General features: G+C 38.1%; 1 protein-coding gene across 2 annotated transcripts in view; it reads right to left on the reverse strand.

Annotated features, from left to right (window-relative positions):
* The window catches only part of LOC129725330 (5-hydroxytryptamine receptor-like), a 396,266-nt gene extending 377,191 nt beyond the window's left edge, over positions 1 to 19,075 (reverse strand). For both annotated transcript variants that reach the window (XM_055681008.1, XM_055681007.1), the window contains exon 1: positions 17,603 to 19,075. The gene's annotated coding sequence lies outside the window, so the exon portion shown is untranslated. The remainder of the gene's footprint in view (positions 1 to 17,602) is intronic.
* Positions 19,076 to 20,725: the final 1,650 nt, after the last annotated feature.

Genomic DNA, 20,725 nt, shown 5'->3' on the forward strand with positions numbered 1-20,725 from the left:
TGCCTTTTTTGATATTGAAGGGGCCTTCGATAACACGTCCTTTGCATCAATCGATAGGGCTCTTTCTCATAAGGGAATCGACCAAACTTCAAGGAACTGGATACACGCCATGCTCTCTAGCAGAGTGATCACAGCAACCTTGGAAGATTCGTCTGTAACAATGTCAGTGATCAGGGGGTGCCCGCAAGGAGGAGTTCTCTCGCCCTTGTTATGGTCACTAGTTGTCGACGCACTTCTCAACAAGCTTTCACAGCTTGGTTACAAGGTCATTGGATACGCCGATGACATCGTCCTCATCGTCAGAGGTAAAGATGACGCAACTCTGTCGAGCCGAATGCAAACGGCTCTGAATACCACCATGTCATGGTATATACAGGAGGGTCTAAACATAAACCCCTTAAAAACAGTCCTAATTCCATTCGGCAGACGAAGGAAGATCTCCATCACTCCTCCAATACTGAATGGAGTTAGACTGGGCTTCAGCAATGAAGTCAAATATCTCGGAACTATTCTGGGCAAGAAACTGAACTGGTCTGCACAACTGGATCATGCCGCTAAGAAAGCGATCTCAGCGATCTGGGCCTGCAGAACTCTGTTCGGTAAGACCTGGGGACTGAAACCAGACTTGACACTCTGGTCTTGTGAGACCATTGCCCGACCAAGAATCACCTATGCTGCCCTAGTGTGGTGGCCTAAGGTGAACGAAGTGACTGCGCAAGCCAAACTCAAAAAAGTTCAAAGACTTGCATGTCTTTCGGTTACCAGCGCTATGCCAACAACTCCAACTGCAGCCATGGAAGCTATGCTTTGCCAACTACCTCTACATCTTCATGTGAAAAAGGAAGCAGAGCTTGGCGCTCTAAGGTTGCATTAATGAGTACGAACAATCCGTAACCTGTGCACAGCAATCGGGGCCCGCCACAAAAGACAATCAGCAAGAATGTCGCAGTGGCATTTCAGTACCCAGTGCCCTTCAGGCATACAGAGAAGGTTGCAAAGGAGGAAAACCATACTTGAAGGGGACCAAATCGGCCACCTTCGCATACTTAGGGAGTTCAAACTAACTCCACTATTAACCACAGTCTCCGACTGGATGGACGTTAGGACCAACATGGATATTCCATATAGTGTGATTGAAACAAACCGCTCTATGTGGAACAATGGAGGGCCTAATCTTCCACCTGGCATCGTCAATTTTTATACGGACGGCTCGAAAATGGGATCCCTAACGGGATCTGGTATATACGGACCCGGTATCAGGGAAACGTTTTCCCTGGGAAAATGGCCCACCGTTTTTCAAGCAGAGGTATATGCCATATATATCTGCGCAAAAATATGTCTGCAACGCAACTACAGATATGCGAAAATCGGTATATTCTCGGACAGTCAAGCAGCACTACTAGCACTTAAGTCCGTCAAATGCGCTTCCAAACTTGTTTGGGAATGCATTGAAACTCTACGGGAACTTTCCCGACAGAATTCAGTTTTTCTGTTTTGGGTGCCCGGACACTGCGGAGTCGAGGGTGATGAACACGCTGACTACCTAGCAAGACAGGGATCAGCTCAGCGGTTTATTGGTCCCGAGCCGTTTCTGGGTGCGTCCATTTTCGCTATCAAAAGCGAACTATTAACTTGGGAAAGGCTAGAAATAGTATCCCAATGGCAACAGGCACAGGGTTGTAGACAAGCTAAACAGTTTATCTATCCGAACCCTGGAACCGCCAGGAAGCTACTAAGTCTAAATCGTAGTGACCTACGGAGAATCACGGGACTCCTCACCGGACACTGTCCCGCTTTTTATCATTTAAAGAAAATCGGCGTAGTGTTGAACGACACCTGCCGATTCTGCAAATCTGAACCAGAGAGTTCAGAGCATTTGCTTTGCTCTTGCGAAGCTCTTGCTTCCTCTAGGTACAACTTCTTAGGAAGTTACCTTTTAACTCCATACCAAGCATGGAGCTCCAATCCCAAGCAGGTCATTAGTTTCATCAACTATGTTGTACCTAATTGGGGTACAGGTTTACAACAAAACAGTTCTACTCCATCAATGAGTACGAACAATCCGTAACCTGTGCACAGCAATCGGGGCCCGCCACAAAAGACAATCAGCAAGAATGTCGCAGTGGCTTTTCAGTACCCAGTGCCCTTCAGGCATACAGAGAGAAAAAAAGATATATATATATATATATATATATATATATATATATATATATATATATATATATATATATATATATATATATATATATATATATCTATATATATATATATATATATATATATATATATATATATATATATATATATATATATATATATATATATATATATATATATATATATATATATATATATTTAGGCAAAATTTGTTTAGTTCGAGGGGTCGTCCATAAATTACGTATTTTTTCAATGGAGCGGACGCATGATGGCATTACTAGTGGTCAAAGATCATATAATTCTATAAAAAAAGAAAAAAGTGCCGAAAAACATTAAAAATTGAATTTCGTGCTTTATGGACAGCCCCAAACAAAAAATTGATGCCAAATTTGTGTTCAGCGCCCCAAAATTATGTAAATACCAAGTTTTTGTCGCATTTATCGACACTTTTTTTTGCTTGGCCAGCCTTTGTATGGAGTCGCCCCACTGTGCTATGGCAGAAGTTGCCGGCACTAGACGTGATTAACAAATTTATTTTAATGTTTTAAATGAAAATTGAATACATTCTAGGGGATTGCTTTTTTATAATCACATACAAAGAGAGATATACGATAATTAATGCTAAACTGCAACACTCTGGAGTCACAGCCTTTTCAACAAATCGATGCTTTTTCATTGTGTGTTAAAACTTACAGGTCACTCCTACGTCGCGTGTAAATCTCAAAAAACCGTAAATAATTCTGGATTTTCCGGGATTACAGCCTAAATAATTGCCTTGAAGGGTTGCATCCTTGCGACCGAATCACTCTGAGATTGCCGCCAGGTAAAATACTCGTTTCACGCAAGTGACCGTGTAATGAATGTATACAGTTTTGTGGAGCCCTAATCTTACGTCATGCACTTTGGATTTAGAAAGGAGAATCTCATTTGTTTTACAATTTCCGGCTGTCCTTGTGCCTGCAGCGTTTTTAGATAATTGCAGCTAGTCATTTCTCAGCTGCAGAATACGACGATGGGCTGTCTATCACGACAGAGTGATGTCAATGTTGTTATATATGTTATCCTTCTTATAACTACCTGGGTTTCATGAAAATGTAATGCAGCACACGTCAACTGTTTGAAAATTGAAGAAAAATATTTCACTTGAGGGTGTACACTAAGAACCGTCCCGAAGGCAAAAGTGGCAAAAATGTTGATTTATGAAATAAACAATTATATGTTATTTATGGATAAACCTCTACGACTGTGGTTCGAAGTCCGCGAACATTTTGATATTAGTGTGAATTTGTGTCATTTTCACTATCAGCTTCAAAGTGCTTTAGCAATTTAAACATATGATTAAACTTTTTGTGTGAATTACAGCCATAGCAGAATACAGATATAAACAGGTAGAACAGCAATTCGTAATAAGCGTAATCCGTAATAACGTAATCCTGTATCATGCTTTTCAGTGCGAATTAAAAGATGTTGTCAAACCACCATAATTGAAATTTTATCCGCCGCATTTGCCTTTCAAGTGATCCCCATCAAAAAACAAAGGGCCTCCATTGTACATATGTAAATAAAAAAAGAAAAATAAGAAAAAATCTTGCTCCGATTGAACGCTGCGATGCAGAAATTTCTCCCTGGTCCGACAGCGGCGGCGATGACTCCAGCCACCCGAAGCGGGGACGTTCTGAAAGCTGAAGCTAAATATACCGGTGCCATCAATCTCAATGCGAAGTGAAGTAAATTGTCCGTGTTGGACTTTGTACCGTGTACCCAAATCCCCCGACGGGTTTTTCGGGAAGATATGATGCTTCATGAGAGTGGAATTCATTTATGTGAGTGTGGGTCGCTGTACGAGTGTGCGTGGGCTTCCTTGTTCCGATCACGGTGGTGTCTTTTCCGTAGACAAAACACTGACTCAGGGTGGTATGCAGCAGGTAATTTTACGTTTTGTTTAATGTCCATAAATCAATTAAGCTGCTTTAGGTCGGTTGAAATTTGTTTCCTAAACAAAAAAGAACCGCTTGGCGTCGAAACTAATGGTAAAAAGTTTTAATTTATTTTTTCTAATACCTGAATGAGTCGTACAAGTGTAGGACACAGATTTAGGGGTGGAATGATTGCCGTACACTTGTCCTATTTTCGTCAATCATGGATACATTTTGCGTCCACTGTGTGCCGTGAGATTATTCCCGCTAGCAGCGTCAAGCGTGCGTTGTTGGTCCGGTTCAAGGCCCAACCTGAACTGGAACTGATGAACTATGGATGCCGGGCTGAAACGAATGAAGTTTTGCACCTGTGCTGTGCCGATTGTATAATATTACGATTTAGCTTGCTTTGCGGCTGCCGCCATTAGATCAACTGCTACCGGCAGTGGTGTGCTGCTGTTGGATTTCCACCAGGGAAATACGCACACCGTGATGAGTTTGTGGGATCAGATTACTCTTCCCGTCGGGGAGAACTTTGACTGATATCTTTTGCATCAGCTTGATTAGATTGTTGATGCCATGAATAAGTAACTCTGGAGCTGAGCATGGCTTATAAATAATGGAACGGAACTTTTTAGATACGGAAATCCAATTTGCTCTCGCCCTGATTTCGGCTGCTACCAAAAGCTACACTTTACAATCAATTTGATCTAGTCGAATTTCGAGCTCAACCATGCTTGAATGATATCATTCGAAAGAATCTTTCGTAAGCCTCACATTTTTGTTTCAATTGATTTACGCTACTATTAGGAAAAACTAATTAGAGCATTTTCTGCAATATTTGAATTATGTCAAACGAATTTATTTTTAATTTTTTCACGGTTTCCTCCTGACTGTTTACTTTTGTGATTGATGCACATTGGTTATTTGGTCTTCATTCCGTTGAGTTAGCAACACATAAATTTACAAATTAATTTAAGACTCGTAATTTTGGGAAATGCTGTATAACTCCATAGAAATATATTTTCTTTCGTCACTCAAGATCGCTTTAAGAATCTTTCTATGTATTATTTCTAGGGCTTATGACTTATTTATTGCCAAGACAAACAATCGTACGAATAACCTTAGGACTCTCTGGGAACTTAATCTCAGGAACGTATGCTGACAGGGTAGGGGAGACTCTTCTCGGATATCATCGAAAACTACGCGTGTTCAAAACCCGTCCCGAAGGCTGTAGGAACATTGTAAAAAACAGTCGTTAACAGAACGTCCTGGGGCATGTGGAACGAAACTGACGAAATGAGGGGTTCGACGAAGTGTGTCAGTAGGTATTGGACGAGAAGCACGCTGCGCGGGAGTGCTACCAGGAGCAGAAGGGCTACTGGTTACTGTGGAATCGAAGGAAATATGAAAACTGATTTAATAGCTAGACAAGGCTCATCCACTAACTCTGTTGATCCAGAAACTTTTTTGTGAAGTCTCAGCGAGCGCTTTAACAAATGCAAATTCACCGATAAGCAAATTAAGGTAAATTAACCAATAGTGGACCTTTTTCCTATAGTGGACCACTCGACAGATTAACTCAATTTAAGCGAAAACTAGAAGGGTCTTCCAGAAAACTTCCATCGAGAAACATTTTATCTTGAATGGACCTCGACCTTCAGTGGACCACCGGGTAGATTTAAAGGTACCCCACTCTAGAAGGTCAAAAAGTAATGAATTGCAGTGATTTTTTTGACGTAGGACTACGTCTAACCGCACTATATTGATATACATTCTGCTGAAACTAGAACCAAGGTGTGACGTTGGAATGAAAGATTTCAAACGGTACTACTGATGTAACCACAGGATGGATCACAATAATCAATATGTCGTTGGATTGATAAAATGGTGCACAATTTTGTGATTCTTCAGTTATCGTTATCACTTCATTGTTAAATAGTGAAAATTTCATGAAAGTTCCAAGGTTGAATTGAGCAATGTACCAATCACATGCAAGCACGCCTGGCACAGACTTCATGAGTGGACACCAACTGCCTGCTGTGATAACCTGTATAGCAGCGGCAGAAAAAAAAAGACAGAATCTCCCCGTCCCAATATGTCAACTAACGTTTGCTCCTATGAGCCTAGACTATTTTGATGTCTTGAAGGTGAAGCTTTTTCGGAAAGTTCGAATCCACCTACACTATCAGACAGTTCTGCTGTTATAATATTATTAAAACTGATGTCTTGAAGGAAAACATGCTGGCACAGGCAACAGTACTGCACCGAGCAATGTATGAGTAGAGCGCTGGTCACTCGTCATCTGTCAGTGCAGAAGAACTTGATATTCATTTATGTGCAGTCAAGCCAAAAGACTACATTGCTGCTGTCGACTCACAGTGAGGCGTGTTGGGTTAACGCGTAGGTGTCGTTTTGCGATCTGGAAAACAATCGAATTGCCGTTTGAATTGTCTTCTTCTTATTTCGTATAGTAGCAAATATCAGTATTCATTATGATTTTTTCGGGTGCCGCAAAATACGCTGCGCCACCGGGGACAACAAAATTCTGTACGTGTTGGTAGAGGCAGATAGCAGAGTATATAAATTCGGTGCATTGTACAGATAAAATACATTATTTAGTTTTGAGCTCTACGCTCTGTTTTTCTCAGATTTATTAAAATAACTAAATATATGTAGAGTATTTAAAAAACAATAGAGAACCAAAATGCTCCGCACAGATCTTTAAATCTTTCAAAAGGTAATTAAACGAGCTGTACTGATGATTATATTTTGCTAGCTAAATGAATTTAGTTCAATATGACAATCCTATTTGCATCCCGCGGTATAGAGGAAAACCCAATTCATTTCATCTTGATATTAGAGTTCCCACTGTTGTATTTCTATTTTTCAAATAAAACATTTTTTACAGTAACATCTTCAAGATTATATTACTTTCCATAACCTTGCTTGTAATTGAACAGCACTATGCGAACATTAATTGCTGAGGCTAATATTGTTTATCATTATAGCCCGGTTTTTTTTAAAGATAACAGACATAACTAAACTAGAAAAATGTGATTAAACATCATCGCTCGTTTTTGGCACATGTGTGCCAAAATGGAACCGTGCCAAGAGTAAAACGAGCTCAAATCAAACAGAGCCTCAAAAAGAAATATAAAACTATTGTAGTCCTACGTCAACTATGCGGCCGTATCTTGGATACCACTCTCCTACTTTTATTCAGGTGCTTAGAATGAAGTAAAGTTTTCGGGTATTTAACTATTGTAGTGGACTACAAACATTTTATCCAGCCAATCTGCATCACAATCACGAGGAACATTTATAAACTCCGATTTATATGTAACACACTATCGGAAGGGGATGCACCTGATAAGATCCATGGGATTTTATAAGGGAGAATCTACTTTTTTGAAACTTGATCTCCTGAAATGTCCAATTGACTTCTAGAGAGACATAGGTACATGAAATTTGTTAAAAATATTCCTGATAATTTTCTACGTGAAATTGCCTCACACCACGTGAGTGAACTTGCAACAGCAACATGGTGCAGCAGTATTGTTTGAAAAAAAAAAAATAATGTTAGGGATATTTTAGGAGAAAAGTTGGAAACAATTATTTTCATGTGTAATTACGCTGAAATGATTATAAATAACAGTTATTTTGTCTTTAATTTACATAAAATAACTGTGCCAGAAATAATATCTACCTATCAGTGACATTTAACTTTTCTCATACAACGTGGTAGGTTTCTTACTAGAAATATTGCGACGAGTGATTGAGGGCCACATTTGATGACAAAAACTATTACACCATGGCCATATGATCTAACGTTAATCCACCTCAAGTTATTCCACTTTTGAGTTTCTTGAATACTTTTCTTTAGAGTGGCTCTAACTCTGAATGTATGCCTCTTAGAGCAATTTTATTGTTTTTAATCTGCAATCTATCTATACTCTCTTTGCATATCCAAGTATTTGTAAAAAATAACATTTTGAAAGTAAATATGTTTAAAGGTAGCACTATTTTAATCGTATTTTGATGTTTCTCACTCTCTCTCTTTGCTTTAGTTTTTGAAGTTTAGTAGAGAATTTGAGGTAAGAAGTTAACAAATATTTTCAAATAAATATGACTGTTTGATGGAAATTGAAAAAAATCAAACTGTAATATTATTCGTTATAACATGAGATTGATTTCTTAAATTTTACGAATAATACGATGAAACTATCAAGTTTTAAATAGAATTGGCTAAAATTACCAGGAAATGCAAGTTTAGTTGAAAAAAAAAAACAAAAAATAATACATCTAGCAACACTCACGGAACTTTTTTTTCTGGACGTGTTTCAGGCAACGCATATCTTCTTAAAAATAAGGTTGTTTGTGCGTACCTCCAGAACAATAAAAAAACTTTTTTTGAAGCTTAGTGCGGAAGGAAATTTTTAAAAAATTTCCAATGCAAAATGTATGGACTCCGAACCATCCATCTGAAATGTTCAAAACTTACAGGTAGAATATAATTACTAACATTTAAAAATGTCGCCAGAAAAATCAATAAATTACGGTTCGAAAATCTATTACGCTTTTGGTTTGAAGTTTGACAGCTTTTGTAGGACAAAAACAAAACAAATTAGAGTAAAACAGTTGTCACGGGATACCCCCGCTATCTCAGGATCTAGTGGTGTTGACTATGGGACTTTAATAATAATTTTGATTTTTGCGATTTATTCCAATTTTTGACCTTAAATACCCCTATGTGTATTCGTCTGATATTCAATCAGTTTGAGGTTAACAGCTTTTCCTACAAGCATCGTTACGCCTTAGCTTGGACGAAAAAGGAGGAACCACTGGGCTTTTCGGTGCCGGAAACTCATTTCAAGAATTAAAATATTTCGGAGGAATTCAAATCTGTTTGGTTGAAATGTAAGTGCTGCTGCTTGCAATCAATGCAATTCATAACTCGCGGCGATCTTGTGAACGAACTCCATTTGTTTCAACTTGGCTGGGCAAAGTAGATCCGGCGAAGTTCACTCAAAACGAACCAGATAGGGTACAATTTTTGTACCCCCATTGAGCGATATCAAGTACAATCGCTTGCAATGAATTATATTTACTAGCTGAATGTTTGAGTTCTTGAATCGACCAACACATTGACATTCAGTAAGTCCTCGATAGTCAAACTTGCTTCAGTGATGAAACCGTCTCACTGCAAACCGTTGGTTACACCCCACAATTGTCCTGTGCAACAAACAAATGGCTGCAAAATCTGTCGAGTTTCGGGTCGGAATATGGCAATATTCCGGAATATATTCATTTGATGACTCTGATTTAGGCCGGAAAAACACAACCCACTGACCGAACGATTCTTCCAGGTGTTGCTTCACTCTAGGGTACTACTGCGATGCTGGTACAGATTCACCAGTGTTTCCATCAGAAGTTTATCAGAAGGTCCATCGCCTCTGTCATGACGACACTCCCAATGTTTTTTATAATAATTTGTTAACTTGCTAGTAGATGTCATAGACCCTAGCTCAATGATTTGTTTTTAGTTGTTACCAGCAACAAGCATTAGAAAAATAACCTTTAAAAAGATTTAGAAAAATCCTTTTGAAAAATGCGGTTTATTTGGTCGAAAAAAACATAAACCTAATTACATGTATTAATGATTTACACTTCAGTACCCAAAAATAATTCTAAACTTTGAATAACAGTTGCCTAATTATGTTTGTTAATGTAGGAGATAATTATTGAGCAAATTTAATATACGAATCCTTAGTTGGTATGTAATTCCTAGCAATTGTGGTCTAACTAGTTCCAACGGACGGACACCAGACGGCAACGGGGAGCCTCCGCCATCCTCGAAAAAGTGGATAAGTATGGTAAAAGATGGATTATTTGTAGGGTAATCTCTCCATTATTCATCTCATCAGCTAGGTGCACCTACATTCATTTTATTTCTCTTATTTGTCCAATTCACTGTCAAATTTCTACAAATTTTGAAAGTTTTTCTATTTGCTTCTCGATTTTATCAAGTGGTTGAAAGTTTTACGTTGAAAATATGGTAGAATTTGACGATAAGTTGATCAAAAAGGCGTAATGAGATGAATATAAGAGCGATTACCCTATGTGATTAGCTGCTGCGTTAAGTTTTGTCGCAAAGATGAAGGTAAAGTCGAGTAGGTAAATTATTCATTCTTGTCTTCTCTTTATTGCTGATTAACCATTAAAACAACAACCATTACAACAAAATGTCTTAGCTTGATGGCTGTGCTGGTATGTAAGTTCGTTGTAGGTAAGTACATGTATTCACTGTTCGCTATGCTCAAAAATACTCTGTGATCATTTTTTCAATTTTTTTCCTAATACCAATACATTTTTTTTGATTATTACTTATGTATTCATACTCATTATTTGTGTTTTAAAAAGGAATATTCAGATTTTATTCAGACAGTTCTACACTGTTTACACACAGTTTTGCATCTTACTACTCTGATCATCAGACTGAGAATAAATTCAGCTCCGTACCAACTGAATCGAACAATCTAATTTCTAACCCAGGTTGCTGAGGTCAGCTGAGAACCGCAGCGTTGTCTTCCATTCAGATGTCACGTCCAAGACGTTCGCTTTCCTCGTTGATGTTGAGAAAAACGTTATACGTTCGAATACAACCAGTAATAGTTAAAGAGGTGACGTAGGCAATCGAAGAATGAAGTATTTTCATCAATTATTGAAAGAATTTATTTGAAAATTATTGAATTTCGTCCCACTAGAACAAATTATTATGCAAAATGAGCAAACGCAAGATTTGGAAAATATAATCAGTTTTAACTTTACACTAAAAAAATAACAACAATCGCTCGGATGTCGCTGTCCGTTGTTTGTTCATTTGAATTCCGCTGCTGGATAAAAGCTTTTGCGTAGTAACGGCTGATCCGGCATCAGTGCGAGCACTTCGGAGCGCAGAAATCACAACTCACGAGAAATACGACGAGGAGACTTCAGTTAGTAGAACATCACCAACAACCACAGCAGCCAAGATCAAAGCGAACCCCGTTTCACAGGGAAAATACCCTCGCCTAATGCCCTGACAGCAGCACAAAAACAGTCTATTATGTCGTAGTGATGGCGCTAATCTTTCTTCCACTCGAAATAATTACAGTGAGCTACCGCTGGTCCGGGCGCCGGGGTCCGGGCGGTCCGAGTGCATAAACCCCAACCGCAATACAGTTCCCTTTTTTTAGTGTTGTTTGCTCGCCACAGTAAAATAATTATTCTCTAGCACGCTTCGTCCGTCCAAAAACCCTAAGCATGACCTGACTGAAACTCGATTACAGAACAGTGACAGTGGGAATGGGATTTTTTTTCGTCAGGAGAAAAAATGTTGAAGGTTGTACAAAGTGTAACCAATTAATATTCAGTATTGGATTCTGTACGACTAACTAGTATTTGTTTTAATGTCTTTCTTTAATCTTTTCACGGAATAAGGGAGAGTAATAAAGTTGAGCGAAAACGAGTACATGAGCACGTAATCATTACAACCTACAGTGTAAATGAGAGTTAATAAAACCAAATATGATCCGTTGAGTAATGTCGTACATTTTGTCCATTGGGATTTTGTAAAATGTAAAAGTTGTTCGGCAGCCTTCATAGAAGATTGTTGACCCGTAACAGGCAGGCAGGCAAAAAGGGAATGCCATTCTTTACTTTCATTAAGACAATACCCTCCCACTCGCACGTGTATAACAATGCGATGTTACCAAAAAAAAAAAAATTTTTCAACGCTCTTTGCTGCCTTCCTGTTTCTATCCACGTGACACAAAAAAGGCGAAAACAAGTTCGCACCGTTACAGCGCTTCAAGAGTGACATCTTCCATTACAACTTGGAGCTTTTAACCCGGTAGGGGGGAGAGGGAGTGGGTGGTGAAACCATACATGCTTCCGTTTTAACTTGCTTAAAGGTGTGTAAGCTGAAAGGATATAAAGTTATTTTTTGGCTTTGAAAGAAAATTTCACACCTAAAATAATATGTTCAGAGGTGGCGTATGTTTTACTTAAGACCAGCACTTTCTTGCTTTGAGATTTGGCACCGGGGTGCCATTTGGAACGGATAAGCTTTCTTCGTTACCCGGAAAAGGAAGTCAAACATAAATGTTAATTTCTTCATAAAAAAAACTTTTTCACACTGGAACGTTGCTTAGTTTAGAGTAAGACCAATCAATTTTTATACTTTTTAGTAATATTCTACCATCACAGTTGTTGCGATGGAGCCTTTCCGTTGTCATATTTTGATTAAATCCTATACCCCCTCGCCTTTACACCGCATGAGTTTTCGGGGATTATTGTCAACCCACATTTCACATCTGCCAAATTAAGGACATTTTTATCTCCATAGCAGGTAAAAAACTGTCATTTGGTGAATCGTTCCGTAATTCATCATTCGACCATACTCTACATTTCGATCAAAAGCAGTCTTTTGAGAGTAGTTGAGTTGAGCTTTAAACATTCTAAATGCTGAAAATGTTCGAAAATACATTCAATTTTTGACATGTTGTATTGTATGCCATTAAATTAGTAGATTACATTACTATATCACGGGAAACCTAAAAAAAACAAGTCAACAACTGAAATATGCAATGAAAAAAATACACCAGAGTTAGACAGGAAATCATCTAACCGATTTTCGCTTACTATTGGAGGGATAGGCTGCGTAAAATTGACTCCTCGCTTTCAGCAATATTGCCCTCTTTTTTTAAAAGTGTGAATCCGTTTTCTTTTTTTATTTGAAATGTGAGCGCACAATCAAGGTTTACGACAAGCTACTCGTTGCAATGTATGATCATCAGCTTGCGTTGAAAGCCATTTACTTTGAAATTCTGAGCACTTATGTCAACCAATTTTTCGTGCCCCATGCATCGAACTCTTTGATTAAAAGTTGAAGTTCGAGACAGTTGGTTAAGGCAACTGTTATCACGAATATTTTCCCATCATCTGCAAAAATCGACCCAGCTTTGAAATTTCGCTGATGAAAAATGTCAGCAAAAAAGGACTCGAAATGCTCCCTTGTGGCACACCTGAGAGGTTAGTAACATATTCTGACTCTTCTGTACCATTTTTTATGCAGAAATCTCACTCCGTCAGGTATGATTTCACCAGAAATCCCAGCAGTACTCTGTGGTCGACTCAATCGAAAGCAGCTTTCAAGTGTGTGTAAACAATGTCTACTTGTTCCTTGGCTTCCAGATGGCTCAAACACAACGAGACGAGTTAAATCGAGTTGTGGAAGAGAGAGGCCGGGCATGTATTAGGAGCTACAAGCAAGCAATGCTATATGGATTATGCTTTCGAACACTTTCGAACAAGTACAGAGTGACGTACTTCCACGGTATCTTTCAATGTTTCGTTAGTCTCCGTTTTGTGTGCAGGAAACATGAGCGATTCTCGCCACAACATTGGAAACATCTTCTATTGAAGGGAGAAATTGAATATAATTACTTTGTGGAAGTCGAATAAGCACCGCTATGCATTTATTGAGAATGCAAGAGGGAATCCCGTCTGGTCCAGCAGAACACGTATATTTTAGTTTTCAGATTTACTTTTTTCGACGAGATGATCGGTTACATGAAAGATATTAAAGTACGAGAGATCACGCGGAGTATTTTCAATAGCAGAGTTTACCTGTACGTCTGAAGCGATGAGCGAATTAAACGTATTTTGCTGTGTTTGCGTCTCTATTTTTTTGAAAACATGGATTCTGGTTACTGGTAATCCTTTTTCCCCTTTTATACCATTACTTAAGAACCACAAAACCATGAACTGGTCACATTTTGTTACGTAACTTTTGAACGAACCTCCAATCAAAACGATATTTTCCATGAATTAAGTGGACTCTAAGCTCTTTCAAACGCGACTAAGAACAATCGAATCGGTTCAGCCGATGCAGAGAAAATCGAGATATTTTGTTTGTATGAAAATAAACACACATACACATGCTTCCGCACATATACATACCTTATCCGATATTAGAAACATGATTATTTGGTACCTATAGCTTCAGGTATGTTAGCACTCAGTGAAAAAAAAAAATTTCGAGGTAAAATCAGTTGTTCTTGTCCAAAAGTAATTGAAATGTTGTATGTGTGGAAGACGATACCAGGGTAAGTTTTTAAATATCTCATCAACCAAAAATATTTTTGCCTTGGAAAAATGTATGTTGTGTTGATTTGATGGTTCAGGAATTGTCAAGAAATTTAATTAAAATCGATCGAGAAGTTTCCGTAAAAAAATCGAAACAAAATTCTTTTGTGTGGTTTTCCACACAAGGGTAGAATGAAGGTTAACTCTCAGTATTCACGTATAAAAACTAGCATGCATAAATTTAGTCTACATTGTAGAGCCGGTTGCTGCAGCAAGAGGACGGTTGACTCTCACTGGAAACCAACTTGACCCGCAACCGGCAGAGCAACAGCTGATTCGAGCGCAGCAAGGCTGAGCAGACGACTCATTAGATCGCAGCATTCCATAGCAGACGGACCACCAGGCTGACCGCAGCACTGCACAGCATTGCTGAACATGACCGGACATGTTAATAGTTTTGTCCGGAACTGTCGCGTCGCGTTTTCTTACAGCCATTTGGCCACTGCACAGTGGTCCAATAAGGCAAAAAGTGGAACTTAATTCCGTAGCGCCTTTCACCTTCATTCTAGTTTAATAAAGTCTTCGGAACAGTTGCTTGAATTAATGACCCGCATAATCATAGTGACCCGCATAAAAAGTATGAAAAGTTTACTATACTTAAAATAAAAAAAAAGACTTTTTTGTGTAAAGAGATAGAAGAACAATTTATTCAGCAAAGTTGTAGAAGATTCAAAAATATGAAACTTTGTTGAACAAATAAAAACCCAATCTTTTCTCGGTACAAAGTTATAAAGTATAATACATGGAACTTACTTAAAAGTTAGTTTTTTTACTTAACTATTGTTAGTTGCATTTTATACGAAAGTATTGTTCAGAGGAATTGTTAAGGCATGCAAAACACACATTTTTGCCAAAGGTCATATATTTATCTCCAGGACTTTTCCTTAAAAAGTTATATCATGTTTTATCTTATTTTTTCGATTATTTTCAAAAACGCATAGGTTAAAAAGGGGCAAGTGGTATCATGATGTCAATACTTTTCCATGAAGTTAAGCTGAAGTAATATAAACTCTTTTGGGTTCCATTTGTTCCAATCCACCCATATTAGAGTACGGCGAGCATATGTTACAGTAGGTTTTCATATATCCAAAATACTAACTATATTGTGTTAAGAGATAGAGGAATCGTTAATTCGGCAAAGTTTGTACGTTCTAAAATATGAATCTTTGCTGAACAAACAAAATTCCTATCTTCATTGGGTACAGAGTTAAAGAGTATTTTCTGTTTAAGTTACTTAAAAGTTAATTTTTTGCACTTAACTGTTGTTAGCTACATTTTACAAGAAAACGTTGTTCTAAAGAAGCATTTGCGCATACAAAACACACGTTTTTGTTGAAGGCCACACATCTCCAGGTGTTTTCCTTTCAAATTGACTATTTTACATTGCTTTTATTTATCGCATTCTTCTTTTTATTCACTTCTACCTTCATCTTCATTTTTGTGTTTATTTTCAATACAGTTTTAATATCTTAAGGGAAGGTTTTCAAAAAGCAGTTTCTAACGTCGAAATAATAATTCACTATTTGCTCTGTAGAAATAAGCAGGCGCTTTATTATATCATGGTTTATGCTTACACGATTGTTTTTACATTTGACTGGTATGATATAAACTTAAAACATTATTTTGGTACTCAGTGCTGGTGATCTAAAACATAAACAATGATTAGTTTTTGATACTTCGTTAATTATCGGAATATGAATAAGTTAAACATGTAAATATGAAAATAGTCTGATTAATTATACTGAAACATGTTTGAAAACGTTGTAATTATCAAACTAATACGAGCTATTTGTTATTCTGTTGACGGTTTGCAGTGTGCAATTTGAATTTGAATTTCCGATATGTGCCGAACGCTCGTTGTTTCTCTTCGAAAGAAGGGTACTCTGCGCAGGATCGGACTAGATGCATTTAAAAGCATTTTTTCCAAGCTATCTTTTAAAATTAGTGCCAATACTACCAAACCCTGCCGTATAAACTTTGAACGCTGTTTTATGCAAAAAATACGTAATTTTTTTATTCCGCTTAATATTTTCAGTATTACAATGAGATTATACATTGTCCAATGATGAGGATTTATTCTCCACTATATTAATTACAACATTTCCTTAGAAGTCATCAAGATTCAAGTTACCCTTGAGGCTCCAGCAAGTTTCGCAAGATTGCATTTTTTCTAAGAAAAACGCTAAAAAACACTGACTCAGTACACTTTGAAAAATCATAGAAAATTCAAATTTTGTCGTAATGCTTCAAAAATTTGGATTCTAACACTTCAATAGTATACAACTATAGGAAGAATAAAATTTAAACGAAATTCGCATTTTCAATTTTGGATCGATGGCCAGCGATTCCCCACTGTGCACTGTGCGTCGGTTGTAATTATTTTTTGCTTCAAGAGTAACTTTTTCGAACACTGGAAGAACGCAAAAATTGGTTTATGGAAAAAGATTTTCTTTCTCTGTTATATACGAGTTTTATTGTTAAATTGGGTAAAAAGTAAATTACGTTTGAAGGTATTTATTGTTTAATTTTGTTTACATTTTGAAATGATTTGTGTCAAACATACATATTTAGGGTATACTTAAAAAACGAAACGATCTAGGGCTTAGGTACCCTGACAAATATTTTATTTTTGAGCACAAACAAAATTCTTCCATTGATAATTTCTGAGTTCTTTATTCAATGCATTTGTTTTTTTTATTTTTTTTTTTTTTTGAGAAACCATTCACGTAAAATCAATTGGTTTGTGTCATTATATTCAGTTTTGTAGTTCTCAAGCTTTTTTTACACCTTTGCCTAATTAATGAAAGCCGCCCTCTTGAACAGCTACCTATGAAGAGATAAAATGTGATTAACGTATCATTCAGCAGTGTTTGAAATTCGTTCAGTGATGGAAATGCTTTGAAATGTTTCAAATTATTCTGGAGCAAGCTTTAGTAGTGATAAAGGGAAGAATATTAACTGATGATAATGTGATTGAAATAATTTAACTCACAGTTCTGTGACCTACTGATGCTCCCGATCGTAAGAAAGCGAATTACAAAATTTCATTTGTCAACATGTTTTCTATAACAAGCGTCGAAAACTCATAAAATTTTCCAATGAAAATACTAGATTGGGTTTATCGTACGGAAAATGATTTAGCTTACCATGCGTCTCCATTAAACTAAATTAGATGGGGGCGCGTGGTTTCGCATATCATGATTTTTTTTTTCTTTGTAAATCGTAATAACGTATAAAAGTACAATCAATTAACAATATTATTTTGCGATAATTGCCAAGAATAACAACAGTAAATTCACAGGAAAATGTCATATTATTAAATACTAGCAAATGAATACCTTTTTTTACAGCATAGATGCAAACACAGCTTTCACACACTTATATTGGCTGTTTCTTCGATTGTTTTTTTTCCTTTTCTTCCGTTCAAGAACCCTCACTCTTGGTTCGGCATTACCAAGCAACTTTTCGCCGCCACAATTGTGAGTCAGTTTTCCCGTATTCTCGACAGGCACAGGTTTTCAAGTCTCGAAACGGAATGGTGTCTGCCGATCATTCCTCAATAGCACACAATTCAGATGATCACTAAACTACAATCAATCGAACCGTACACAGTGCTTAAATATTGATGAGCTTGTTGGAAGCCCCGTTTACTAACGGATTTTTTCCGACCTTCTGCTTTGAAGACTCATGGTGGGGGCTGTTTTCGCATTCTTCTTTTTTTTCTGCCAAATCATTAGGAAAGTGTACCATCCAGCGTACCATCCAATGTAGCGCCACTTTTCATCCAGCACAGTATCACGCTTTATCTTCTTCTCTTGCGGTCGGTTTCCTTTTTTTCTCTAGAATCATCCTTTTAAAATTGATTTCAGCTTTCATCAGCTCGTCACAGGCGGTAGCGCGGTTAAAGGGAAAACACCAGGCGAACACTTCACACCATCACTTACCCACTATGGTAGGCTCTCGAGAGTATACCGCCGCGCCGACAGAGGGCGTTCGACCCCTTTTTGCATCATCCCACTGAACCCTCGGTTGCAAAAGTTGTGAGAAATCGTCTGCAGATCGACTTTCGAGCGCTGTTCGACACACGATGTCACCGCACACGGAAAAATCACATGCACATCTTTTTCCTGCTATTCCATCATCCAACATCCAATCCAACACATACGGAATAGCGAAAAAAAATCCCCTGATACCTCCACGACAACAATAGCAACAGCACCCGCCCGTCCTTAATGATATAACACAAAACACTTGCTCCTGATGGTGTTTTGATTGGTCTGTATTCCGGGGCTGCGAAAGTATACTTTCGGGCGAAACCGTCGTTCACGTCCACCAATGTGTATTTAATAACAACGACGTCACTCCGTTCGGTCATTCATTTTTCGACAGGCCCCGTGTATTCCGTGTTCCAGGAATCGGGAAAAAGGTCCCCAAATCACAAAACAACCAACTGCTTTTTCCCCCCCCCCGAGGGGAAACCAGAGCAAATCTTAAAGCTTCTACCGAATATCTCGCGCTCACACCGTGACTCTGCGTGTGAACGTGCGATTCAAGCGAAAAATGAACCTTAGCGGAAACCGCGACTTCAGCGTTTCAGGCTGTTTCGCAGCGGAAAACTCCGAATGCCTGCGAACACACCGAAAGCAACACCCTTACTGAATGAGCTTTGGTTGGCCGATGGTTAGTGCACCCGCTGCTCCAGTCGACGCTTGCTCGTAATACATGGCCACATCTGTGCTGGAATAAGGGTCCTCTCGGCTGCCAAAGAAACGCGTGTGCACGAGACAAATCACGAAAAAAGCGCGTCTTATCGCAAACGGATGATAGAGAGGTATGAACCGGCGGAGAGATGTTATGACGACAGCAACGTGGCAACTCGCTCCACCACTGATGATAGCGGGAGAGTGAGAGTGATGAAAGGTAGCACGCGAGCGTGTATTCTCGCAGAGAAGAAAGCTCGCGAGTTAAGAACCGGTAGCTCTTCCGTACGGAACGAAAACTCGCTGTAGGGACACCGACTAACTCACTGACCGAATGACTGATGAACTGGAATTGGTTACGCACTAGTTGCTGTTACTCGCACGAGCTCGGTTTCAGGACTTTGCTGTCATCAATTTTGTTGCTTAGTAAATTAAACATATTAAAAAAAATCGAACGAAGAAGTTGCCAATGTTGCGAAATTAAACAGGAAAATCTTTCATTACATGCAAAATAGAAAACTGAAAACAGATAACAAAAATCAGAGATTTGAGATCAGAAACCATAAATCCGGAATCAGGAATCAGGAATCAGAAATCAAAAATCGCTTATCAGAAATAAGATTTAAGAAATAAATACTGTTTCATGTTGAAAATGTTTAGACATCAAAAAACTTGTTGATAATCAAACTATTGTCTCTTAAAAAGAGTTTGAGGCAAACAATTGTCTATCCAAATATATTTGGTTGACGTTTTTTTAAATCACTTATTGTCAGTTAAATTTTCTCAACATTTTTAAAAAACCATTTCCCTAAAGTCATTCCTTAAAAACTTCTCTCTATCGTGTGTCGATATTTAAATTTATCGATTTAAAAATAAAGTAACTTAGTTTAGTAAGACCTTCACACCTACAAAGTATTTTGGAAATTTGACTGGTTGGTGCCGACATCTAAGGGAGCTAGCGCAAATCTGTCATACGGGTTTGCCCAGATCAAAATGTTAATCAACATATTGCACCCCAACATTTCGACAGATTTCCATGGAATATTTCAATTTAGTACCAACATATGTGGTTTTTGTAATGTTATTCATAATTATTTCCGGAAATAATTTGTTTTACTCAACATTCTTACTCTGGTGGAGATCAATTCAATATTAATGATCATCCATTACCATGCGTCTCCACAATTAATGACAATCTGGAGACGCATTGTAATTAACATCCACTTCGTCCCCCTCTATTGGACCACAAAATCGTTTAATCAATAGGTAGACAGTAATACGTCCCGTACGGTCGATTTCTTCCACATGGTGAATGATTCTCTCACCAGTGAGTTACCCAGCTGATATTTCATCTGTTTTCTTCGCTCAAATAATATCAGGCAATAATTCTCGCCTCTCCGAAACAGCTGAAAACGTAACGGATACGCAAAGAAATCGGAGATACGAGATGAGAATCACATCCGTCAGATTCGTTATCATCGGCAATGACGATGACTGTGTGTGATATCAATACACACACTCTCTCTCTGTCTTTCTCTCACGCATCTTCAAAGGAATCTTTTACAGCAAGCTTCGAAAGGCTGTCACTTCAGCGTTCGAGAGCATTTTACAGTGTCGAATAAAACTCATGACTCGAGACGATTTTCTCAACCAAAAGTCGTACAGTCCGCATCGATGAATGGTCTCGAGCATGGCAAACGACAACCATCGGAACGGAACGAAGCGGTTTGGTGCGTGTGGATTGATTTATTGTAGTGCCAT

Source organism: Wyeomyia smithii, chromosome 2, assembly GCF_029784165.1.
Source record: "Wyeomyia smithii strain HCP4-BCI-WySm-NY-G18 chromosome 2, ASM2978416v1, whole genome shotgun sequence".
In the NCBI taxonomy this organism is placed as follows: domain Eukaryota; kingdom Metazoa; phylum Arthropoda; class Insecta; order Diptera; family Culicidae; genus Wyeomyia; species Wyeomyia smithii.